The sequence below is a fragment of the Barbatula barbatula genome, assembly GCF_947034865.1.
Source record: "Barbatula barbatula genome assembly, chromosome: 3".
Taxonomy (NCBI): domain Eukaryota; kingdom Metazoa; phylum Chordata; class Actinopteri; order Cypriniformes; family Nemacheilidae; genus Barbatula; species Barbatula barbatula.
The window spans coordinates 30,742,542-30,765,428 of NC_136764.1; positions in this window are offsets into that span (position 1 = coordinate 30,742,542).

A 22,887-nucleotide genomic window follows, 5' to 3' on the forward strand; every position below is an offset into this window, starting at 1 on the left:
AAATAGAGATAAAGGCTTCTGCGGCAGAGGGCACTGCTGTGGTGGTGTTCGGGGTGCTTCTGTAATGTGAGAGTGGTCTGACCGAATGTAGCTTTTGAAGGCATATGACGACCAGCGGCCGAGTGCTGGAATTTGTTGTTGGGAGAGGCCTTTTTGATCTGCTCAGTTTCCTGCTCCAATTCTAATAGAATGGCTAGAAAAGTAATCAGCTGGCATACCTGATTGGAGCAAAACAGATTTAAGGTGTGTGGCGAGCAAAGTAACGACACGTACAGGGAAATGCGAAACACAACCCCGGAGGGTACTTTTATTGAAAGTGTCTGTGGGGAACAGAGGAAAACAACGGGGAAACAGGTTGTTCCAGGCCACGGCTTTCAGTCCCAGATTCGTCCCACGAAGTCTCCGGGTTGCGTCTGGTAAGGTTTGGGATACAGCGTCTTCGCGTTAGTCGGCCGTACCTTGAGCATGAGAAAGCAAAAGAAAGACAGCAGACATTAGTGTTGCTTATACACAGACATTAGTGTAGCGTCTGTGTAGAGCTTGCTCACCTTTGCTTTGGCGTTTCCCCTTTTTATAGCGACTCCGATGAGCTGCAGCTGTTAACGAGCGGCAGGTGCGCCGCTCTAATCTCCTCTGTTCCCATGGCGACGCTGATTGCACTAGGGGAGACTCGTCACAGGTGTTTCTGGAACCAGAAACGGGTGTCTGAGCGGTTGCCGTAATCTGGAAAAGGTGTGATGGACGGGTGTGTATTTTATGAAGATCACCGCATTCGACTTGGCGATCTGCGGACGGATATGAAATTGGAGATAGGAGAGATAAATTATCTGAATCCGCACCTGCTAAAATCTGGGCCCTGACACTGCTGGCGATGGTAGGTGGTTCCAGAGCTGAAAAAGCTGGAATCCATTTGCTTTTGGGATGGGCATCAGCGTGGGCGGCTACAGAGCGATTGAAGAGCATGGAAAAGAGAGTGTGGAGAAGAAAAGACAGCCGCTGGAGAGGCAGCCTCACGCTTGAGTCAGCTCCCGGGACTGAGCAAGGAGGAAATCATGGGGGAGGGATAAAATGAAGAGCACCTGGGCCCGTGCCATCAGCAGAGGCAGCCTCACACTAGAACTCGAAAGCGGGGCTGCAGGCCATGGAACAAGGAGGGGTTGATGGAGGGAAGAGTGGAGGGCTTAATGTGTGTAAGAGCTGCTAGCAAGAGTGTACTCATGCTGCCAGGGCTGCTTGAAGCTATGTGGACAGGCGCAGTGCCAGGAGAAGCTGTCATTTGTCATGATCGGTCTCTGGCATGATGCTGCTACAAATGTATAGTTGGTGAAGATAAGGTGATTTCAATATTTATAGGGCTTGCTCTCGAGATAATAGGACGGGTTATGTAATTGCTGATGACGAACCAGCTGTGTAAATTATTTGCATTGTGCAAATACATCCCATCATTGATGGTCAATACAATATAAGGTTGAGAGGACTTCGATCATAAAGTCCAATGGCTTAATATAGTTGCATTTCTTCTCTACTACAGTTGTCTTTCGTTTGCTCATTCAGCGCCATGGACACTGCATCATCTGTGCTCCTATTGCTACGGTAGGCAAATTGGTATGGGTCCAGTGTGGATGGTAGAGAGTATTTTAGGTGTGCCGGGCCAGCCGCTCAAAGCACTTCATAACAATGGCCAATGGGTGTGAGTGCTACAGGGCGGTAGTCGTTCAGGCACTTCGGGCTGGAATGTTTCGGAACGGGCACAATTGAGGTGGATTTGAAACATGCTGGAACCGCTGCTTGGGCGAGGGACAGGTTGAAGATATCCGTGAAGACCCCAGCGAGCTGCTCCGCACATGCCCTGAGTACGCGACCAGGGTGCTGTCTGGGCCAGAAGCCTTGCGCGCTTTGATCTGGCTTAGTGCAGTGTAAACCTCTGTGGAGTTTAGTGTGATGATCGGGTGGTCAGATGAGGGTTTGAGCTTGGTAGCGGTTTCCTTATTGTCTCTCTCAAAGCGAGCATAAAAGTCATTAGGCTCGTTCAGGAAGATGTCATAAGTGGCTATAGGGGTGGAGTGGTTGGGTTTGTAGTCACTGATGGCCTGGATGCCCTGCCACATGCGTCGAGGGTTAGAATTGGAAAAATGCTCCTCTAACTTCAACTTGTAGTAGTGCTTGGCCTTTTTGATGCCCCTCTTCAGATTTTCCCTAGAAGTACTATAGGCCTGAGCATCACCTGATCTGAAGGCAATGTTGCGTGCTTTTAACAGGAGGCGCACTTCCTTGTTCATCCATGGCTTCTGATTGGGGTACGTGGTGATCTGCTTCTTAATTGTGACACTATCAATGGTGGTATTGATGTAGTCCAATACAGAGGAGGTGTAGCTGCCTAAGTCTGTGTGAGAGCCACTGGTGGCCTGAGAAGCAAACATACTCCAGTCTGTGTGTAGAAACCTTTCCTGGAGTGTGAAGTCTGCCCCCGCAGGCCACACCTTGATGGTCTTCACTGATGGCTTCACACGATTAATGAGAGGTGAATACTTGGGGGTGAGGAACAAAGAAAGGTGATCAGATTGACCCAGATGGGGGAGGGGGTCGCGGCGTTAGCTTCAGCCATGTTTGTATAGACATGATCCAAAGTTTTGTTTCCTCTTGTGTGGCAGGAAACATGCTGGTGAAATTTAGGGAGCACTTTCTTTATGTTAGAGTGATTAAAATCTCCCGCAACAATCAATGCAGTCTGTGGAATATAAGCCGAGCAGTGTCTCCCGACAATAACAGAGTTTGTGCACCAAGCTTTGTTGACGTAAGTGCACACTCCACCTCCTCTTGTCTTACCGGATTCCTCTGCTGTTCTATCTGCCCGGTGTATGTTGTAACCCGCTAACTCAATATCGTTATCTGGTATGTCGCTGTGTAGCCATGTTTCTGTGAAGGTTATGACATCGCATCATCAACAGCAAAAGACTTTCGAACTGCAGAGTCGAATCTCATCCATTTTGTTCACAAATGATCGTACATTAGCGAGGAAAATGCTGGGTAAAGAGAGCCGGTGTGGTTTTAGCTTAGCTCTTAGCTCTCCGCGCTTCCCACGCCATTGTTTACGCACTTCCACCCGGCCGCGTGGGGTGCGTAGCATCGGCTGTTCTGGCGATCTCAGGGACGAGTTGAATGTTGCTGATAAAACTTCCGGAAATGCGCAAACCGATATCCAAAAGCTCATGCCGGGTGTACGATGTTAATGCACAACTGTTCTGCACGAACAGACCCGAGATGAGCAAGAAAAATACTATATAAATGCTAAAACTGGAGAGACGCTGAGCCTCGTGATGTTCACGAGCCACCATATTGGTCGCCAATGTACTCATAAGCGAACAAAGTAGTGCGTAAGTCTGCTATTTACCCTGTTTATTTTGTTTTAGCTGTGGACTATACTGTTTCCTGATGTTAGTTAAGATTATTTGTGCTTGTTTATTTAATCTACTCGATGATTGAGTGCTAAGGTTTAAGCGTTTTTCCGTTGGGTAATGTGTTACTGAAGTCATATTAAGTTGCTGTTAGCCACTCGTTACAGCTAGACATTATAGTTTTGCACTTAAAAGCACGGAGCTAGTTGATGGCTGTTTGATCCGTGACACCATTCAATTTGTACAGGCTTTGTTTTGCTAATCGAGAAGGCAATCTAAATATATTTTCATTTTGATTTGTAAATTAAATCTGTATTTGTTTAAATAATTGTGACGCCCGCCTGCGATCTCTCGGTTTAAGTCACAGTATTATGAGATTTAATGTGTCAAAGTTTTTATAGCCATAACATTTAAAAATTTTGTGTGAGTTGCTGTAAATGGCAGATTGACACTACACTTTATTATTAAGGGCCAAAAAATACCGGAACCGGACTTACTTAATATTGATTTTGGTCGTCTTTTTTGGCCAGAAACATTGAGTGTTGGTTTTCAAATTAATCCTTTTAGAAACAACTTATACCACCAGAAGGTTAAAACATCCCATAATATTGAATTGCATGAGCCAAAAATTCTTTCTGTGCAGTTATTTTTCACACTTAAGTTAAGAAAATGGTTTTACGCAAACTATGTCATATCAAAGTGGCATAATAGCCTAATAATTTCACCGGAGCCACGTTAATGGTTTCTTACTGCTGTGTTGCGGAAGACGCGGATGGTAGCACGGAATGCAGACATAAAACGGAAAAGTAGATTATGATCTAAAGCCACATACAGTTAGGTTATCAGTAACTTAATTATGAATATCAATAATTTAACCTTTAAAATTCCATGCAAAAAAGAGGGTACACAGAAGACAGACATACACACACACACACTCACACACACAGATTTAAACACACCCACAACACATTAATGCACCAACACACACAAATATAACTTCGACTACATAAGGTGCGTTTCTTGATAATTTGCCTGAATTGTCTCAAATCTCTAGCACGAGTAATAACGTTGAAGATCTTGACTTTACCATTAAAAATATTAATGCCACCTTCTCGGAAACGCTAGACATAGTTGATTCTCTGCGCTTAAACAAGATTAAAAATGACAGACCGACACCGTGGAATAATGAACACACTCAGGCTCTAAAGAAAGCTGCACGAAAAATGGAGCGCAACTTTAAGAAGACTAAATTAGAGGTATTTCGTACTGCCTGGAAGGATAGTATTAAAAATACAGGAAAGCCCTAAAAACGTCTAGATCTGCCTACCTTTCATCACTAATAGAAGAAAACCAGCATAACCCTAGGTTTTTATTTGATACAGTGGCTAAATTAACCAAAAATAAATCATCAGCGACTTCTGATTCTGTATACCAGCATAGCAGTGATGATTTTATGAACTATTTCACAAATAAAATCCAAGATATTAGAGAAAAAATTATAACTATGCAACCAGAAGTGAATCCCGCTGAACAAACGACTAACTACAGCGCCTCTAAGGAGAAATTACGTTTATTTTCTACTATAGATCACGATGAACTCTCTAAAATCATTAGATCATCTAAATCAACTTCATGCATGTTAGACTACGAAAGCCGCAAAGTGCCAAACAAAACAACAAATCGCAAAACGCAACACCAACTCTGAAAACACATTAACAAACCATAAAGCACAACAACAATTCCGGAAACACAACGACAAATCCGGAAACAAAATAACAAATCAGAAAACACAACGACAAGTCAGAAAACACAACGACAAATCAGAAAACACAACGACAAATCAGAAAACACAACGACAAATCAGAAAACACAACGACAATTCGGTCAAACCGGAAAAGGTAGGTCTTTTGTGTGACCGGGGTAGTTACTGCTGATTGGACGGAATCGTTGTGTTTTCTGACTTGTCGTTGTGTTTTCTGATTTGTTATTTTGTTTCCGGATTTGTTGTTGTGTTTTCTGACTTGTCGTTGTGTTTTCTGATTTGTCGTTGTGTTTTCTGATTTGTTATTTTGTTTCCGGATTTGTCGTTGTGTTTTCTGACTTGTCGTTGTGTTTTCTGATTTGTCGTTGTGTTTTCTGATTTGTTATTTTGTTTCCGGATTTGTCGTTGTGTTTCCGGAATTGTTGTTGTGCTTTATGGTTTGTTAATGTGTTTTCAGATTTGGTGTTGCGTTTTGCGATTTGTTGTTTTGTTTGGCACTTTACGGCTTCCGTACTAGACCCTATACCTACAAATCTACTGAAAGAGATGCTCCCAGAAATTATAGATCCTCTACTTAGCATTATTAACTCATCTCATAATCCATTCCCAGACCTGACAAATGCTGGACGAAGGACGTGGCGACTCTACAGAACTACAGTCACTATTAGATTATTAATGGTAATTTTAAATCTAACTTTTGTTATTTTGCCTTTTTGTGCGCGCACTGTCGAGCTTGTGCAGAGACTGCAGTTTTTGCCAGAGGGGAACTGGAATCCCCTGGTTAGGCCTGGTTTCCCTCTGAGGTTTTTTTCTCCTCCAATGGAGTTTTGGGTTCCTCGCCTCCGTTTGCATACTGCTTTGCACTCTGTTTGCCTGGCCGGGGGGGCTGCTAGAATTTGATAGTCTTATTTAACACTGCATATAGGAATTTATTGTGTGTCTGATATATGACCTGTGTTTTGACTTCCATAACCTTTTATGTTTTACTTAAAGTCAATGTTTTCTTGTACAGCTGCTTTGTAACAATGAAAATTGTAAAAAGCGCTATATAAATAAAGCTGACTTGACTTGACAAATGCGCACACAGACGGACGCGCAGACACAGATAGGCACACACACGCACAGCGGCCATCGCCGAGAACCACACACCCAATATAAAGAGAGAGTAATACAGGTCAAATATTAAACTGAAACGGAAAAGTGGTCTTATTTGCAACATTGAGGGCGGGGCATTGATTTGTAGCCATCATGGAATGGAGAATGCGATAATACTTTCTCCCAAACATCATAAAATAGAGACTGTGTCTGTCCCCCGATTAGCAAACATAAAATAATGCGTAAACCTATCAAAGGTAATTTAGTTAACGTTAAACTAACTAAAAATGAACATAATACAGATAATCAACTGTTACGACTCGGATTGCTAAATATTAGATCTCTCTCTAATAAAGCACTTTTTGTTAACGATATGATAACAGATCATAAAATAGACATGCTCTTTCTCACAGAAACATGGCTAAAGCCAGATGATTATATTGCGTTAAATGAGTCTGTCCCCCAAGATTATTATTATACACACGAGCCTCGCCTAAAAGGCAGAGGGGGAGGTGTTGCTGCACTTTACCGCAACTCTTTTAGCATTTCCCAGAAGTCTAATCCTAAATACAATTCTTTTGAAGTCATGGTACTTGATGCATCAACACCTAATACTAAGGATAAAACATCTTTAAAATGTATTCCAGGGCACCACACAGATTTTATTAAAGAATTTGGTGAGTTCTTTTCAGAACTAGTACTGGCTGCAGACAGAGTCCTTGTTGTTGGTGACTTTAACATTCATGTAGATGATGATACAGATGCTTTAGGAATGGCTTTTAAAGACACTCTTAACTCCATCTGACACCAACTGTCTTCAACTATCCTGGTGAACTTCTATCGCTGCACGATAGAGAGCATCCTGACCAACTGTGTCACAGTCTGGTACGGGAACTGTTCTGTTGCTGAGCGCAAGGCACTGCAGCGGGTGGTGAAAACAGCCCAGCGCATCACAGGGACTACACTTTCTGCCATTGAGGACATCCAGAAGAAACGCTGTCTGCGTCGAGCTCGCAGCATTCTCAAGGACTCCTCTCACCCTGCTCATAGACTGTTTACTCTCCTGCCTTCCGGTAGGCGCTTCCGGTGCCTCCGGACAAGAACCAGCAGACTAAGAAACAGCTTTTTTCCCAGAGCTGTTTCATTATTGAACTCTGCCCCCCACTGATTCCACTACCTCTCTTACCTTTAACTCCAATGCTGCTACAACATTGTTTACATTGTTTACACTGCACTACAGGGCTGCATGCATGACTGAACTGTACACACCAGTACTTCATGTTATCTGCTCTACTGGACTGTTCACATACACACAGCATCATTTGCACTCTATACTGCTCACTTGCACACCAGGAATATTTAACTGAATGCTCATTTGCACTAATGGACCACTTCCATAACTGCACTAACCTATCTACTGCACTGTAATTCTATTAACTGCATCCACTCATCTATTGCACGGTAACTTCAATAACTGCATTAACTAATCTACTGCTCTGTAACCTATAAACTGCATTAACTCATCTTCTGGACTGCAACCTATTAACTGCATTAACTCGTATACTCCACCGTAACTTTAATAACTGCATTAACTCATCCACTGCACTGTAACTTCAACAACTGCATTAACTCACCTATTTGCACTGCAACTTTAATAGCCAATGTCAATAATTTATGCATACCTAAGTCACTTGCACTATTTTAGTCTAAATTATTATCTGTTCATATCCACCTGTACATTAATGTTCATAGTGTTGTGGAATTTTCTTATTCCTTAATCAAGGTGAGTCAATTTTGACAAACGCAACACACAGAGACATCAGGTACTTTGCAAAGTAGTTTTATTGACATTCAGTCTGCATCAAAAGACATATGCAGAGTGAAGGTGCCTCCCTGCTCATTTACAGGGGCTTTTATATGATCCCAACATGACACCCCTTCTTATCCCCTCCCTTGAGCAAGAACGTATCTTTGGTAACACAAATGTGTCGCCATCCCTTATCTTTACCAGAACCTCTTGGTCTTTGCCCAAGGGCAAAGGAGCTGAGTGGTCTGCCACGTAGCAAAACATTTCTCAGGAATTTAAGAACAACAAGATAGACAGTCTTGAATAAATTTTTACAGAGATTAGCATGAAGAAACCCACGTCATGAAAATTTCCATCACAATAGTATATAGCCATCTGTATATATTGTTCATAGTATACACCTACTGTCATATTTTCATAGAACATTCCTACTGCAAAATATTTTTATAATCCATGCCCACTGTATTATATTCTATCATATTGTATTCTGTATTTATTCTAACTGTATATCCTGCACTTGCTAACTGCACTTCTGGTTAGACCTAAACTACATTTCGTTACACTGTACTTGTATATGTGTAATGACAATAAAGTTTAATCTAATCTAAAAATCTAATCATGGGCGTTAGTCAACATGTGTCAGGACCTACTCACCTTTGTAATCATACTTTATATTTTTCGGATATACCATTTCGGATCATTATCTGGTATCTGGCCTATGGCTGCAAATCAAGCTCCTAGTTACAAATATGGTAGAACAATAACTTCGACTACAAAAGGTGCGTTTCTTGATAATTTGCCTGAATTGTCAAAAATCTCTAGCATGAGTAATAACGTTGAAGATCTTGACTTTACCATTGAAAATATGAATGCCACCTTCTCGGAAACGCTATACATAGTTGATTCTCTGCGCTTAAACAAGATTAAAAATGACAGACCGACACCGTGAAATAATGAACACACTCAGGCTCTAAAGAAAGCGGCACAAAAAATGGAGCGCAACTTTAAGAAAAGTATGTTTTTCTTAAATACTGAGGTATGTCATACAGCATGGAAGGATAGAATCCGAAAATACAGGAAAGCCCAAAAAACGTCTAGATCCATCTACCTTTCATCACTAATAGAAGAAAACCAGCATAACCCAAGGTTTTTATTTGATACAGTGGCTAAATTAACCAAAAATAAATCGTCAGCGACAAAAATTACACAAAAATGTGTCAAAAATTATAACTATGCAACCAGAAGTGAAACCCGCTGAACAAACGACTAACTACAGCGCCTCTAAGGAGAAATTGCTATTATTATATACCATAGATCACGATAAACTATCTAAATCAACTACATGCCTGCTAGACCCTATACCTACAAATATACTGAAAGAGATGCTCCCAGAAATTATAGATCCTCTACTTCAACTCATCTCTGACATTAGGACATGTCCCTAAAGCATATAAGGTGGCTGTTATAAGGCCACTTGTCAAAACACCCATCTCGACCCTGGATAACTAGTTAACTACAGACCTATTTCCAGAGGCGGACAGAGTACACGGCTTCATTACTTGAGTAAAAGTACAGATACCCCTTGCTAAATTTTACTCAAGTATAAGTAAAAGTACTACAGTCAGATGTGTACTTAAGTAAAAGTACTGAAGTACTTGTTTTTAAAAGTACTTGAGTAGCAAGAGTACAAGAGTACATTTTCTACATATTGCATTACTACTGCCAAAATACTTACATTTATGTACAGAAACGTCCTACATAGAGTTATGAGAAATGTAAATGTTAATACCTTGGAGAATGTAAAAGGAATTGAAAGTAAAATCAAGTCATTTTCATCTTTTTGACCATATTGCTTTATTTAGTATTTCTCACTTGCCCAGACGGCAATATCACAATGGCAACGCTCTGACAAACCTCTGAAGAGAAAAAAATAATGATTAAAGAAAATCAGCTGTGTCTAGGTCAGCGTACAAAGGAAAAAATTCTGCTCATTTGAGTGACAGTATTAAGCCCCTTCCTCTAACTGTCATGATCCTGCCTCTCCTTGTCTTGGTTTTCGAGTCTTGTGGCAGGATCATGTCAGTCCCATGTGTTTTGTGTGGAGAAAGAGCATTGTTTTGGTTTGAGAAGCCATGCTCTCTCTCCGGTGTCACGTCCTTTAGCCCCGCCCCCTTGTTTCCCTGTTTGCAGTCCATTAGTGTTAGTCTTGTCTCCAGCCCTGATCCATCTTTCCCTTAGTGTTTCAGTCCCCTCACCTGCCTCGTGCAATCCTCCTGTTAGCTTTCCCTTAGTGTTTCATCCATGTCACCTGTGGCCACTCTCCCTGTGTCATCAGTCCTTGTTAGTGTTTCCCTTTATCAAGCCCCAGTTTTCCCTCTGTCCCTGGTCGGTTCATTGTCATTTTGTCATTTTGTCATTATCGTACCTCCTCACGTCACCTTGTTGGATTATTCCTGTCTATGGATTATCGTGTTTGTTCCTGTTCTAAGTTTGTGGATTTTGTTGATTTATTATTCAAAGGACTTTGTTTGTTTTGTTCCCCATGTGGGAAGTTTTAGTTTACACTTTTGTCTTGTTTTAGTTAATATTTTCCCCATCGAGGGTCTTTGTTTTAATAAAGTTTTCTTGTTTCTCAAACCGCTGCCTGCGCTTGGGTTCTGTCCACACCCCGTGACACTAACATTGACATACAGGCAAAGGCAGGAGAAAATAGTTTCCGCTGAATAACACCATTCTCACACACACAATCCATGTGTGACAACTCTGTTTGTGTGTTTGTTTGTGTGTTTGTGTGTGTGTGTGTGTGTGTGTGTACTGTACTTCAATTCAATCAAATGTCATGAAGTCCTTGTTCCACTTGAGGAGAAGTTGGTTTTCAAAATTCTGTGAATGAATTGATCCCCTTCTTGGGGTGAAAAGCAAACCTGCTATGCTAAAAATCCTTTCACACGCTGCTGAAGCTGGCAGGGCTGTGTTGAGCTTTAGTGAGAGCTTACGCACAGCTGGATAGCCGGCCAGTGTATTCACTCCTTCAGCTGTAGCGGCTAGGTATCCATCAAGTTGCTTACTTATCTCATGGGAATGCGTCTGCTTGACATTGGAAAAGAAGTCATCTTCATCAGAAGAGGTTGATGTGGTATCAGGAGACCGAAGATCTTCATCGTGTTCTGGCAGATGTTCCTTGATGTAACTAAGGCCTTGATTAGAAACACAAAATCACACCAACAAACACATTTTTGTTATTATTACTCTGTAAGTAAACAACTGCATAGAATCATTGTTGGATGAAAAGGTTTTTGAAAAAACAAGCAAACAAACAAAAAAATGTCCTTACCAAGCTGTAGGACTGTGTCATTGCTGGTCCAGGAGGTTTTGAACCTTGGAACGAGAATGGCTGCAGCAATTAGCTCTGGCTCTGACATCATGCTCTCTGACAACCGCTTCATCAAACCTTCAAGAAGAGCATCAACAAGTGGCTTGCAAAATCTGAGTGACGGTCTGGACTTTTCAAGCTTGGTTGTAAGGGTGCTGATTGTCGGGAGCAGCCAGCCCATCTGAACATTGACTTCTCCTTGTAGTATGTTCAAGGACTTCGCAACTGGACTCATGGTGGTGACATATTCCCCTAAAAAGGCTATATCAGCTGGACTGTACCTAATAGAAACAGAAGAAAATAAACAAAAACATAATTTCAACAAAATGTATACAGAACCACTGTGCAATGCTTAATATTTATTTGTTTATGTACCTTCAGCAGATAATGTGGTATGCATTACTCTAACAAAATAAGAACACAATTATACTTTAACATAAGCTACTTACATTGGAACATTGAGTGCAACACAGACCGTTCTCACAGACCCCTCTCCTTGGTCTCTAATGATTCTGACCACACGTTCCACGGCCATGAAAGAGGAGTTCCATCGAGTTGAATTAGGCTGTACCAAGTGAAGCTTACAGTGTTCCTCTATAAGCTCTGCATTTTAAGGAGACCTTGATGCTTTATTCCAGAGTGCCTGACACTTAGAAAAGGCTGATCTAGACAATTTTTTGTAAGCTTCTGTCTTATTAGCCCGATCAACATCGACTGTAGAAACTAAATTTAGTAAGTGGCATGCACACCGATGATGTTTTGGCAGCTGATACTGAAGCCCATCATCTTCCTCCAGAATGGCTTCCACATCCATGAATTCCACCTCCTCTTCACCATCAGATGCATCACAATCTTCTCCTACTTCTTCTTCGATTGTGCTTTCTGCAACTAACTCTTCATTGTTATTTTCGTCCTGGACACCAAAGACACAGAACGCTTTGACGAAATTTGACCCGTTGTCTGTCGTAGTTCTAACAATCTTTAGACTTATTTCATACTCTGCATGAATGTCGGTCAAAACAGCTGCCAGGGCATCGAATGTGTGGGAGCCCCTTAGTTGACGGCAAGCAAGGGCAGCTGAATGGCGTTCAAAACTGCAAGGATCGAGCCAGTGGGCTGTTACACCTATAAAGCTCCTTCTCCTGGCCGTCCAACAATCAGTAGTGGTGGCAATGTATGGTACCTTTTTCATTTCGTTCTTGAGACTTTCTTTCATTTTAGATGCAGCTGAATCAATCTTGCGGGACATGACGGCACTACTCGGTTGTAATTCTACAATAAGGTCTTGGAAGGATAGTTTCTCAACCAGGGAGAAGGACTGGAGACCTTGAACGATGAAGCGGAGGATAGCCCGATCAACCGTCTTCTGAGATACCTGTTTGGTCTCCAGCAGCTTCAGTTGCTTCGCCTTAAAGCCTGTTCCACCTTCTGATGGCCTCTTGCAGGCTGTTGAAGTCATTTGACAGTATTCCTCCAGATGTGTCTCATGCCTTCTCTGTAAAACACAGTATAATATTTCAGTTTACACCATAATAAACTAATAAATATTACAAAATATACCCATCATGTAGTCTACATAGCAGTGTTAATTATGAAGTGCTTGTTGTTCATAATTTTCCAATGGCTCTAGACTAACTTTTTAAATTGGTTTTATTGGTGCAACTTACTTTAATATACGTGGACCAGCAAAGTAGGACTTATTTACTTTACTAATAACTTTAATTTACGTGCACCTCTGCCGGTATGAGACTTAATCTTCATTATTCTTTTGTTTGAATTCAGCCATTATAGCCTTTCTTCTGGCATAATGCTTAGCCATTTACACCTTTCATCCCACTTGTTAGAAAAACAAACAACAAAAAACTATTATTGGAACTTTAAATGCGAATATTCTTAAAACAAAATTATATTATGGAATAGAAAGCTCGTGCAGCAGGTGCATAGCGCAACAAAATAAGTAGCCTCAAGCTACATGACACAATTTAATTTATTAATATTACACTTACACGATTAGCTTGCCTCGGCTTAGGCTAACTGTTGTAAGCGCAAAGTTAGCCATCTAAATGGCTAGCTAAAGCTGGCAAATTGGCGGGTGCATGTGGCTTCGACTACTCAAACGTAACCGAATATGTAAAAAGCTGCATTATCGCAGCTAGCCAAGCATTTAGTGCACTTTTCTGTAGTTAGAATCTAGTTTAGAAGAAATGTAAGGAAGTTTATTTCAATGTACATACCTTGACATGCTTCCGCAAGTTGGATGATGAATTCTTGTAAGCGGTGATAAAATTCTGCTTCGGTAAACACAGCAAACACTTGAAGCGAAAACTCTCATTCACTTGTTCGCAATATTGAAATAGTTTGGCGAGGTGGGGCCACGGGTTGGCACATTCCCGGGATGGACCTGCTGCGTCTTCATCCATTGTCTCGTCTGACTCTCTAATCTAAATTTGGCAATGGAGTTGACTTTGGCGGAAAGCTGAAGGTGATTACTGATAGGCTGTCCCAATCAGTGGCGCCTGCACAATCCAATCACGTTTGAGAGTGAAACAACAAATTGAGGGTTTCCGAGATTTTTCTTTTTATTTATTTTTTAGCAGAAGTAACGCGTACTTACGGTTATGGATAGAAATGTAGCGGAGTAAAGAGTACAATATTTGCCTCTCAAATGTACTTGAGTAAAGTCATGAGTACTCCCCAAAAATGATACTCGAGTAAAGTACAGATCCCTCAAAATTGTACTTAAGTACTGTACTCGAGTAAATGTACTCCGTTACTGTCCAGCTCTGCCTATTTCGAATCTACCTTTCATATCTCCTGTTGACTATGTCTCCCTCAGGTAAGTCAAAACTTTAATCATAGTCGGTGCTCCTCAACTGCTATAAATGTTACTTTTTCCAAATATATAGAGGCCGTATGTGTCCCCCGAATAATACTAAAACATTTATATTTTGGCAAAAGTCAGAGAAAAAATCTGATCGTGATTAAACCTGAAAACAATGTTATAAACAACCAAAACCAATTCACAAAGTTCGGCCTACTTAATATTAGATCACTAAATTCAAAGGCAGTTATTGTAAATGAAATGATCACGGACAACAGTTTTGATATACTTTGATTTGCACACGTCTGATCACTTCTTCGTCACCCTCGACCTCACTGTTCCGGATATCGCAGATGTCTTACCGATGGTCACCTTACGGCGCAACCTGCGGTCTCTCCCTCCCTCCTGTTTTTCCTCTGCTGTCTTCTCTGCACTCCCCTCTCTGATGAGCTATCTCTTTTGAATACAGACAATACCACAGCCACTCTGTGTTCCATGCTTTCATCCTGCTTGGACAACCTATGCCCTCTTGCATCTGGACCAGCCCGTGGATCCCCGTCGGCTCCCTGGTTATCGGATGTACTGCGTGAGCATCACGCCAGCCTCCGGTCAGCTGAGAGAAAATGGCGCCAAAAGACCCTGCAGACCTCTCTCTCTACCAATCTCTTCTCTCTTCTTTCTCTGTAGATGTCACCTCTGCAAAAACAGATTACTACCACTCGAGGATCTGCAACTCTCCGGACTCTCGAACGCTCTTCAAAACCTTCTCTGCTCTCCTCTGTCCGCCTGATTTTGCATCGTTCTTCATAAAGAAAACTACTGCCATCAGCAGCCAGTTCTCTACGCCACCACCTGTCGAACCCGCCCACATCCCTGACACGTGTGTGCTCCCCACCTTTGCTCCTCGGGTAGGTCATTCAGAGTATCCTGGAGAGATGAGGTCTCCGCATCCCAACAGCTCAACACGGGGGTGCCACAGGGCTCAGTGCTTGGACCGCTACTCTTCTCCATTTACATGACATCCCTCGGCTCGGTCATTCAGAAGCATGGCTTCTCCTATCACTGCTATGCCGACGACACACAACTCTACTTGTCATTTCAAACGGATGATCCGACGGTCGCTGCTCGCATCGCGGCATGCCTGAGTGACATCTCGCTTTAGATGAAGGATCATCACCTGCAGCTAAACCTTGCAAAAACGGAACTGCTTGTGATCCCAGCCAACCCAAAGATTCACCACAACCTTGCCATTCAACTAGGCTCATCAAGGATTACACCGTCCAGCACAGCCAGAAACCTGGGAGTGGTAATCGATGATCGGCTTAACCTCACAAGTCATGTTGCCAGCACCACCCGGTCCTATAGATTCATCCTCTACAACATTAGGAAAATTAGACCTTTCCTATCGGAGCACTCTACGCAAGTCCTAGTCCAGGCTCTTGTCCTGTCCAAACTGGATTATTGCAATGCGCTTCTGGCTGGACTTCCTGCTTGCACAATCAAACCTCTCCAGATGATCCAGAATGCGGCGGCAAGAGTGGTCTTCAATGAACCGAAGAGAGCGCATGTAACTCTGCTCTTTATCAGGTTACACTGGCTCCCTGTTGCCGCCCGCATAAAGTTCAAAGCTATGCTCCTGGCCTACAAGACCAACACCGGATCTGCACCATCGTATCTCCACTCGCTAATGCAGATCTATGTTCCTGCCAGATCACTGCGGTCTGCAAAGGAACAACGACTAGTGGTACCATCCCAAAAAGGAAAAAAGTAACTCTCCCGTACCTTCTCTGGATCTGTTCCACATTGGTGGAATGATCTACCAGTTGCTACAAGATCAGCAGACTTGGTTGCCATCTTTAAAAAACGCCTAAAACGCATCTCTTCCGTCAACACGTCGCTGATTGATTTTTCCTAATTCTCTTCCCTTTCCTTCTTTATAATAAAAAAATTAAAAAAATTAAAACAACGTAATAACCTCACTATTCTTAGCTTTTTATACTGTGCTAGGCTTTAATGGACTAGTTTGATGCACTTATGTATTTTATGGCCTATGTTGTTATAATTGCTTACAATGTTTCGTCATCTGTAAGTCGCTTTGGATAAAAGCGTCTGCTAAATGACTAAATGTAAATGTACTCTGTCTTACCGAGACCAAATTATTATTTCAGTCTAAATGAGTGTACCCCACCAAGCTACTGTTATATGCATGAGCCAAGTCCGGTTGGTCTAAATATATATAGCTACAATATTTAGAAACTTTCTTACTGTAACTCAGAGAACAGAGCATAAATTTAAATCATTTGAAGTGCTTGCGTTGAACATAATTATTCCTAACAAAAGTAAAAAAAAACATTGCTTTCTTTTACATTGCCTACGGTGTATAGACCCCCTGGTCCCTATACTGATTTTCTGAAAGAGTTCCTATCGGACCTATTGGTTAACGTTGATAAAATACTAATTGTCTGAGATTTTAATATCCACGTAGATAGCGCTAACGATGCATTAGCAGTGGCGTTTACAGAACTACTACAATCTTTTGGGGTAATACAATTCAATTCAATTTCATTTATATAGCGCTTTTCACAATTTGCATTGTTCCAAAGCAGCTTTACAGGGGAAAAACGAAAAACCCAAGAAAGGGTAAAACACACTACATGGTGTGTTATATAATCAGAGCCGGACAGTAACGGAGTACATTTACTCGAGTACAGTACTTAAGTACAATTTTGAGGGATCTGTACTTTACTTGAGTATCATTTTTGGGGAGTACTCATGACTTTACTCAAGTACATTTGAGAGGTAAATATTGTACTCTTTACTCCGCTACATTTCTATCCATAACCGTAAGTACCCGTTACTTCTAAAAAGGAAAAAGAAAAATCTCGGAAACCACCAATTTGTTTTTTCCCTCTCAAACGTGATTGGATTGTGCAGGCGCCACTTATTGGGCGAGCCTATCAGCAACAATCACCCAGACCTCAGAGCTCTATCATTTGCTGTACACAGCTGTCAATCATCTCACGTCTGCATGACACGTCCTGTGTACACTTCCTCATTCAGGACATCCGCGATGAAGCTAAAGTAACATTTCTTCACCAAAACAAGAAGCTAATAAATGCACGATGGAAGAATATGTGTTTTGTGTGTATTTTCATGCGATTTGGGGGTATTTTTATACGAATAAAGAATAAAGGGAAGAGTAGCCAATAGCGTCATATAAAATGCTAAATATAACATGAAATGAACTTGAAAACATCGCGACCGGTCAGCTGATTTTCTTTAATCATTATTATTTTCTCTTCTTTGCTCTATGCTGCGTGTATAACACGGTCAGGTTCAGAGGTGTGTCAGAACATTGCTATATCGCCTTCTTTGCTGTTTTAGGTTTATTGATTTCAGGGGCGGCGTTTGTGTATGGCCCTAGCGTTCAGAAAACATTGTTGAAATAAAGTACGTGTGCATAATGAGACTCATTATAGATAATTAAACTGCTTTACACTGATGTGTACATGTAGCATAGGCGTCGGAAGCATGTGTATTTGAGAATGTATAAACACCGTTAATTCACATAGCGTCATTGACGTATAGTCGGTAAGACCGAAGATATGTAGTTTTGACGTGACATCATCGTAATGTTGGTTCGAAGCTCTTTTTGGCTAAACTCGTTTGTCTGCATTTTCCACATTTAAGATCATATACAGGCATTTATTTTTAATAAAACAAAGAAACTGTCTACAAAATGCCTAACAGTGGTTTTGGAATCAAGTGTGAGGTTATGGGTAGTGGGGATGGTCTTTATTTTCCCAATTAGTTGGCATCCATTTAATAATTTTAATAAATCGAATAATTTACACTATTGTTATTGTATTTCATTCATAATGTAAAACGCTGTGAAAAATTTTAAAAATATATTGTACGGAAAGACTTTGTAGCGCAGTCGCAGTTTAGGCTATTATGTATTTTGCGATTTGCCACTAGCTATGCCAGGATTAGCTTAAAAATGAAAAGAATCAAGGCTTAACAACCCTGCGACAAGGTAAGACATGTTTTATATTTAATCTTGTTTGCTGAATCTGATCAATGGTTGGTTTATATTTTAGTCTCATAGTCGATTAACGTAGTCGTTGGTGGTGGTTATGACAACATCTGGCTGGGTTATTTTTTACTACTTTAAGTTTTGTGGTTACATATATGTGGTATCATTTGGTTTCATTGTGGTTCGTTTTTGTATGGTCTGAGGAAATTTCGCCATACCCTAGGTTTTGATGAAACGCCACTACTGATTGATGAAAAAACAGAGAAACTCACATGTACACACAATTGTTAGCTGAATTGTATTTTCTAATATTACTCATTAATGTAAGCAGAGTATTTGCTTTGATGTTCTTGAGTATGCAGTGTGTTGTTTAAAACTGTTCGGTTCAAATGTGGGTGCAAAAAATCCATTAAAACTCTAGCAGAGGTGAAAAGAATAAAGCATGGTAAAAAGATTTAAATTACTTTATTTTACTTTCAATTCCTTTAACATTCTCCAAGGTATTAACATTAACATTTTTCATAACTCCATGTAGGACGTTTCTGTACATAAATGTAAGCACTGTGGCAGTAGTAATGCAATATTTAGAAAATGTACTCTTGTACTCTTGATACTCAAGTACTTTTAAAAACATGTACTTCAGTACTTTTACTTAAGTACACATCTGACTGTAGTACTTTTACTTGTACTTGAGTAAAATTTAGCAAGGGGTATCTGTACTTTTACTCAAGTAATGAACCTGTGTACTCTGTCCGCCTCTGTATATAATAAATCCAATTATTCTAGTAAATAATATCTAATGTCAGCATCTCCTGGTGGTTTATTTAGCATATTTGCTTTAAGTGAATGCTTGGCTGAAAAGATGCGTCTTTAATCTAGATTTAAATTGGGCGAGTGTGTCTGACCCTGGACTAGTGTCTGGAAGGCTATGCCAGAGTTTAGGTGCTACGTATGAGAAAGCTCGACCCCTTTGGAGGATTTAGTTATTCTAGGTATTATCAAAAGTCCTGCGTTTTGAGATCTTAGAGAGCATGATGGGTTGTAGTGTGATAGAAGCTCTGTAAGGTAGGTAGGGGCTAAACCCTTTAAGGCTTTATAAGTGATTAAAATAACTTTAAAGTCAATACGATACTTAATGGGTAGCCAGTGAAGGGTTGATAAAATTGGGGTTATGTGATCGTATGTTCTGGACCTGGTTAGAACTCTGGCAGCGGCATTCTGAACTAACTGTAGTTTGTTTATTGATGATGCAGGACAACCACTAAGTAGTGCATTACAGTAGTCAAGTCTTGAGGTCATAAATGCATGAATAAGCTTCTCCACGTCAGCAACACACAGAATATTTCGTAACTTGGCAACATTTCTTAGGTGGAAAAAGGCTGTTTTTGTGACATTTGAGATGTGATTTCGAAATGACAGGTTGCTGTCTAATATAACGCCTAGATCTTTAATACAACACATTAAAGGACCCACTCATCGATTTAATCATACACTAGACCTGGTTATATATCACGGAGCCGATCTAACCAATATAGATATTATGCCTCAAAGCGACGATGTCACTGATCACTATCTCTGCGCACGGCAGGAATCAGCCCTTTAACTCGTTATCGACAGGGTAGAACAATTACCTCCACTACTAAAGATAGTTTCGCAAAGAGCTTGCCAGATCTGACTCCTTTAATAACCATACCAATAAATAAAGAATCGCTCGATGACATGACCAGGAAATTGGTCACTATTTTCTCTAATACATTAGAAGCTGTTGCACCTATGAAGTCAAAAAATATTTATTTAAAAATTGCACAATGGTACAACAGCACCACTCGCGCCCTTAAAAGAGAAACACGCAAACTAGAGCGCAAATGGATAAAATCTTCTTTAAAATGGCGTGGAAAGAGAGTGCAAATTGTTATAAAAGGCACTAAAAGCAGCAAAGGCTGAGCACCTCCGTAACCTCATAGAAACCAACAAAAACAATCCATGGTTTTTATTTAGCACAGTTGCTAAATTAACAAATTAACAGACTCCACCTGAACTGGCTATTCCGCCGCACCTCGGTAGCAATGAATTCATGATATTTTTTACAGAGAAAATCGAAAACATTCGCGACAAAATAGTAAAAACTCAACCCCCAAATCTGTCTTATGAATTAGCACCAACCATCGCTCCAAAAGAAAGGCTCCAGCGTTTTTCACCTATAAAACAGGAAGATTTAATTAAACTTATTGCAACATCTAAACCTTCAACTTGCTTATTAGACCCCATACCAACTAAATTATTAAAAGAGTTACTACCTGTTGCAATTGAGCCCGTTTCTCACGCACACTGGATTTGTGTTATGGCAACATTGACGATGCATACAAGGCAGTATGTCGATCACCGATTGGTAGATCGGATCACAATGTTAACCATCTACTGCCAAAATACAGACGACTTGTTAGAAGGGATAAACCAGTGGAAAAGAGAATTCAGGTCTGGAGTAAGGACAAAGAAGACATGTTAAAGGACTGTTTTTGCACTACAAACTGGGATGTCTTTTTCTATTCATGTAGGGACCCTCACGAACTTACTGACTGTAGAAACAGTTATTGACACTAAAATGGTTAAAATCTACTCAAATAATAAGCCATGGCTCTCTAAAGATTTAAAGAAACTCCTTAATGAAAAGAATGGGGCATTACGGGAAAATTATCATGAGGGGTATAAAATTAAAAGGAAGGAACTGAGAGCTACGATACAGAAAGCTAAAATAGATTTTAAACATAAGGTAGAGGATCAGTTAGCGAATCAAGATGCAAGGTGTGCTTGGAGAGGTTTGAATAAGATGATGGGGCGTGACTCAAAATGTAAATAATGATATTAATATAGGGACGGATATTTTTAAATGGGTTAATGATCTGAATTTGTTTTATGGAAGGTATGATGCAGCCGACAATTGGGAAAGGATTGAAGAAATAAGTGATAAGATCCCAGTGGGGCTACCCATTTGGTTGACAGGGGACCAAATTAGAAGGTCCCTTAAATGCATTAAGCCCTATAAAGCACCGGGTCCAGATGGCCTTAAGGGCAGAGTTTTAAAAATATGCGTAAATTAACTTTCTGACCCCCCTAACAAAATAATTTCAGGTTTTATTAGACTTACAGATTGTACCAAATACATGGAAGTTATCTTTTATACGACCTATTCCGAAAAAAAAGTTTATTGATTATACCTCTGCCTTTAATACCATGCAGATACATTTACTCTTGGAACGTCTCCTGGTTCTAGCGGTGAATGGGGGAATAGTTCATTGGATAAAGAATTTTCTAACAAATCGACCACAGCGAGTTTGTGCTCAGGGGTTCAAATCAGATATTATATCTCTAAACACGGGGGCACCCCAAGGATGCGTCCTGTCACCTCTTTTATTTTCTGTTTATACAAATAGTATAAGAATGAGAATTACAAACTATATAAATATGCAGATGATATGGCACTTGTAGCACTTTTTATGGAAAGACCGTGTACATTTTGAGTATGAGGAGCAGGTTTTAAAACTAGAAAATTGGTGTAAAGAAAGTTCCTTATTGATAAATGTAAGTAAAACAAAAGAGTTGATTTTAAATCACTCAGAGCCTCTGACAGAAATAATATTATGTGATCAAACTGTTGAAGTTGTGAAAACTTTTAACTATTTAGGAATCATGATTGACTGTAAATTGAACTTCTCTGATAATGTGGCTCTTATTTGTAAGAAAGCAAATCAAATGCTATTTTTGCTAAGGAAATTAAATGAATTTTATGTGAGCAAAGCTGTCCTACAAAGAGTTTATACAGGTCTAATTGAGAGTGTTTTAGGGTATAATATAACTGTGTAGTTCGGACAAGTTACTTCCGCGGCTGAAGTCAAATTAGATAGCGTTATAAGAGTAGCAGGAAAATTATAGGATTAAAGCAAAAGTCAATCGCTCAGTTATACCAAATTGCTGTACAGAAAAAAGCTTTGATCATAACAGGAGACACAACACACCCCTTGAATCATGTTTTTGAATTATTACCATCACGTCCTCGTTACAGAACACCAAAAGCAATAAAAGCCATATAAAAACAAACCTTCGTACCAAATGCAATAAGTCTCTTGAATAAGAGGTAAGAAATGTGGCAGTGTTTATGACGTTGATGATACAATAATCATTTAGTTTGTATGAAATACATCTGCTTTGAATTTTAAAAGAAATACATTGATAATAATTCTTTACATAGGGAAATCTCCTGAACCACCACCTTTGTGCTGTCACGGTCGTGGTAGAAAGAACCCAATTGCAGGCAGCGACGATGAAGGGGTTAACGAGACTTTAATAATGAAAACACAAAACAAACACCTGCGATGGGGTTAAACACTGACAAAACAAATCCAAACTGAAAACTCGGGTCAGCTGTGGCCTAATGGTTAGAGCGTTGGGCTTGTGATCAGAAGGTTGCCGGTTCTAATCTCAGTGCCAGCAGGTCATGACTGAAGTGCCCTTGAGCAAGACACCTTACCCCTCATTGCTCTGCAGTAATAAAACTACTTGTAAGTCGCTTTGGATATAAGCGTCTGCCAAATGAATAAATG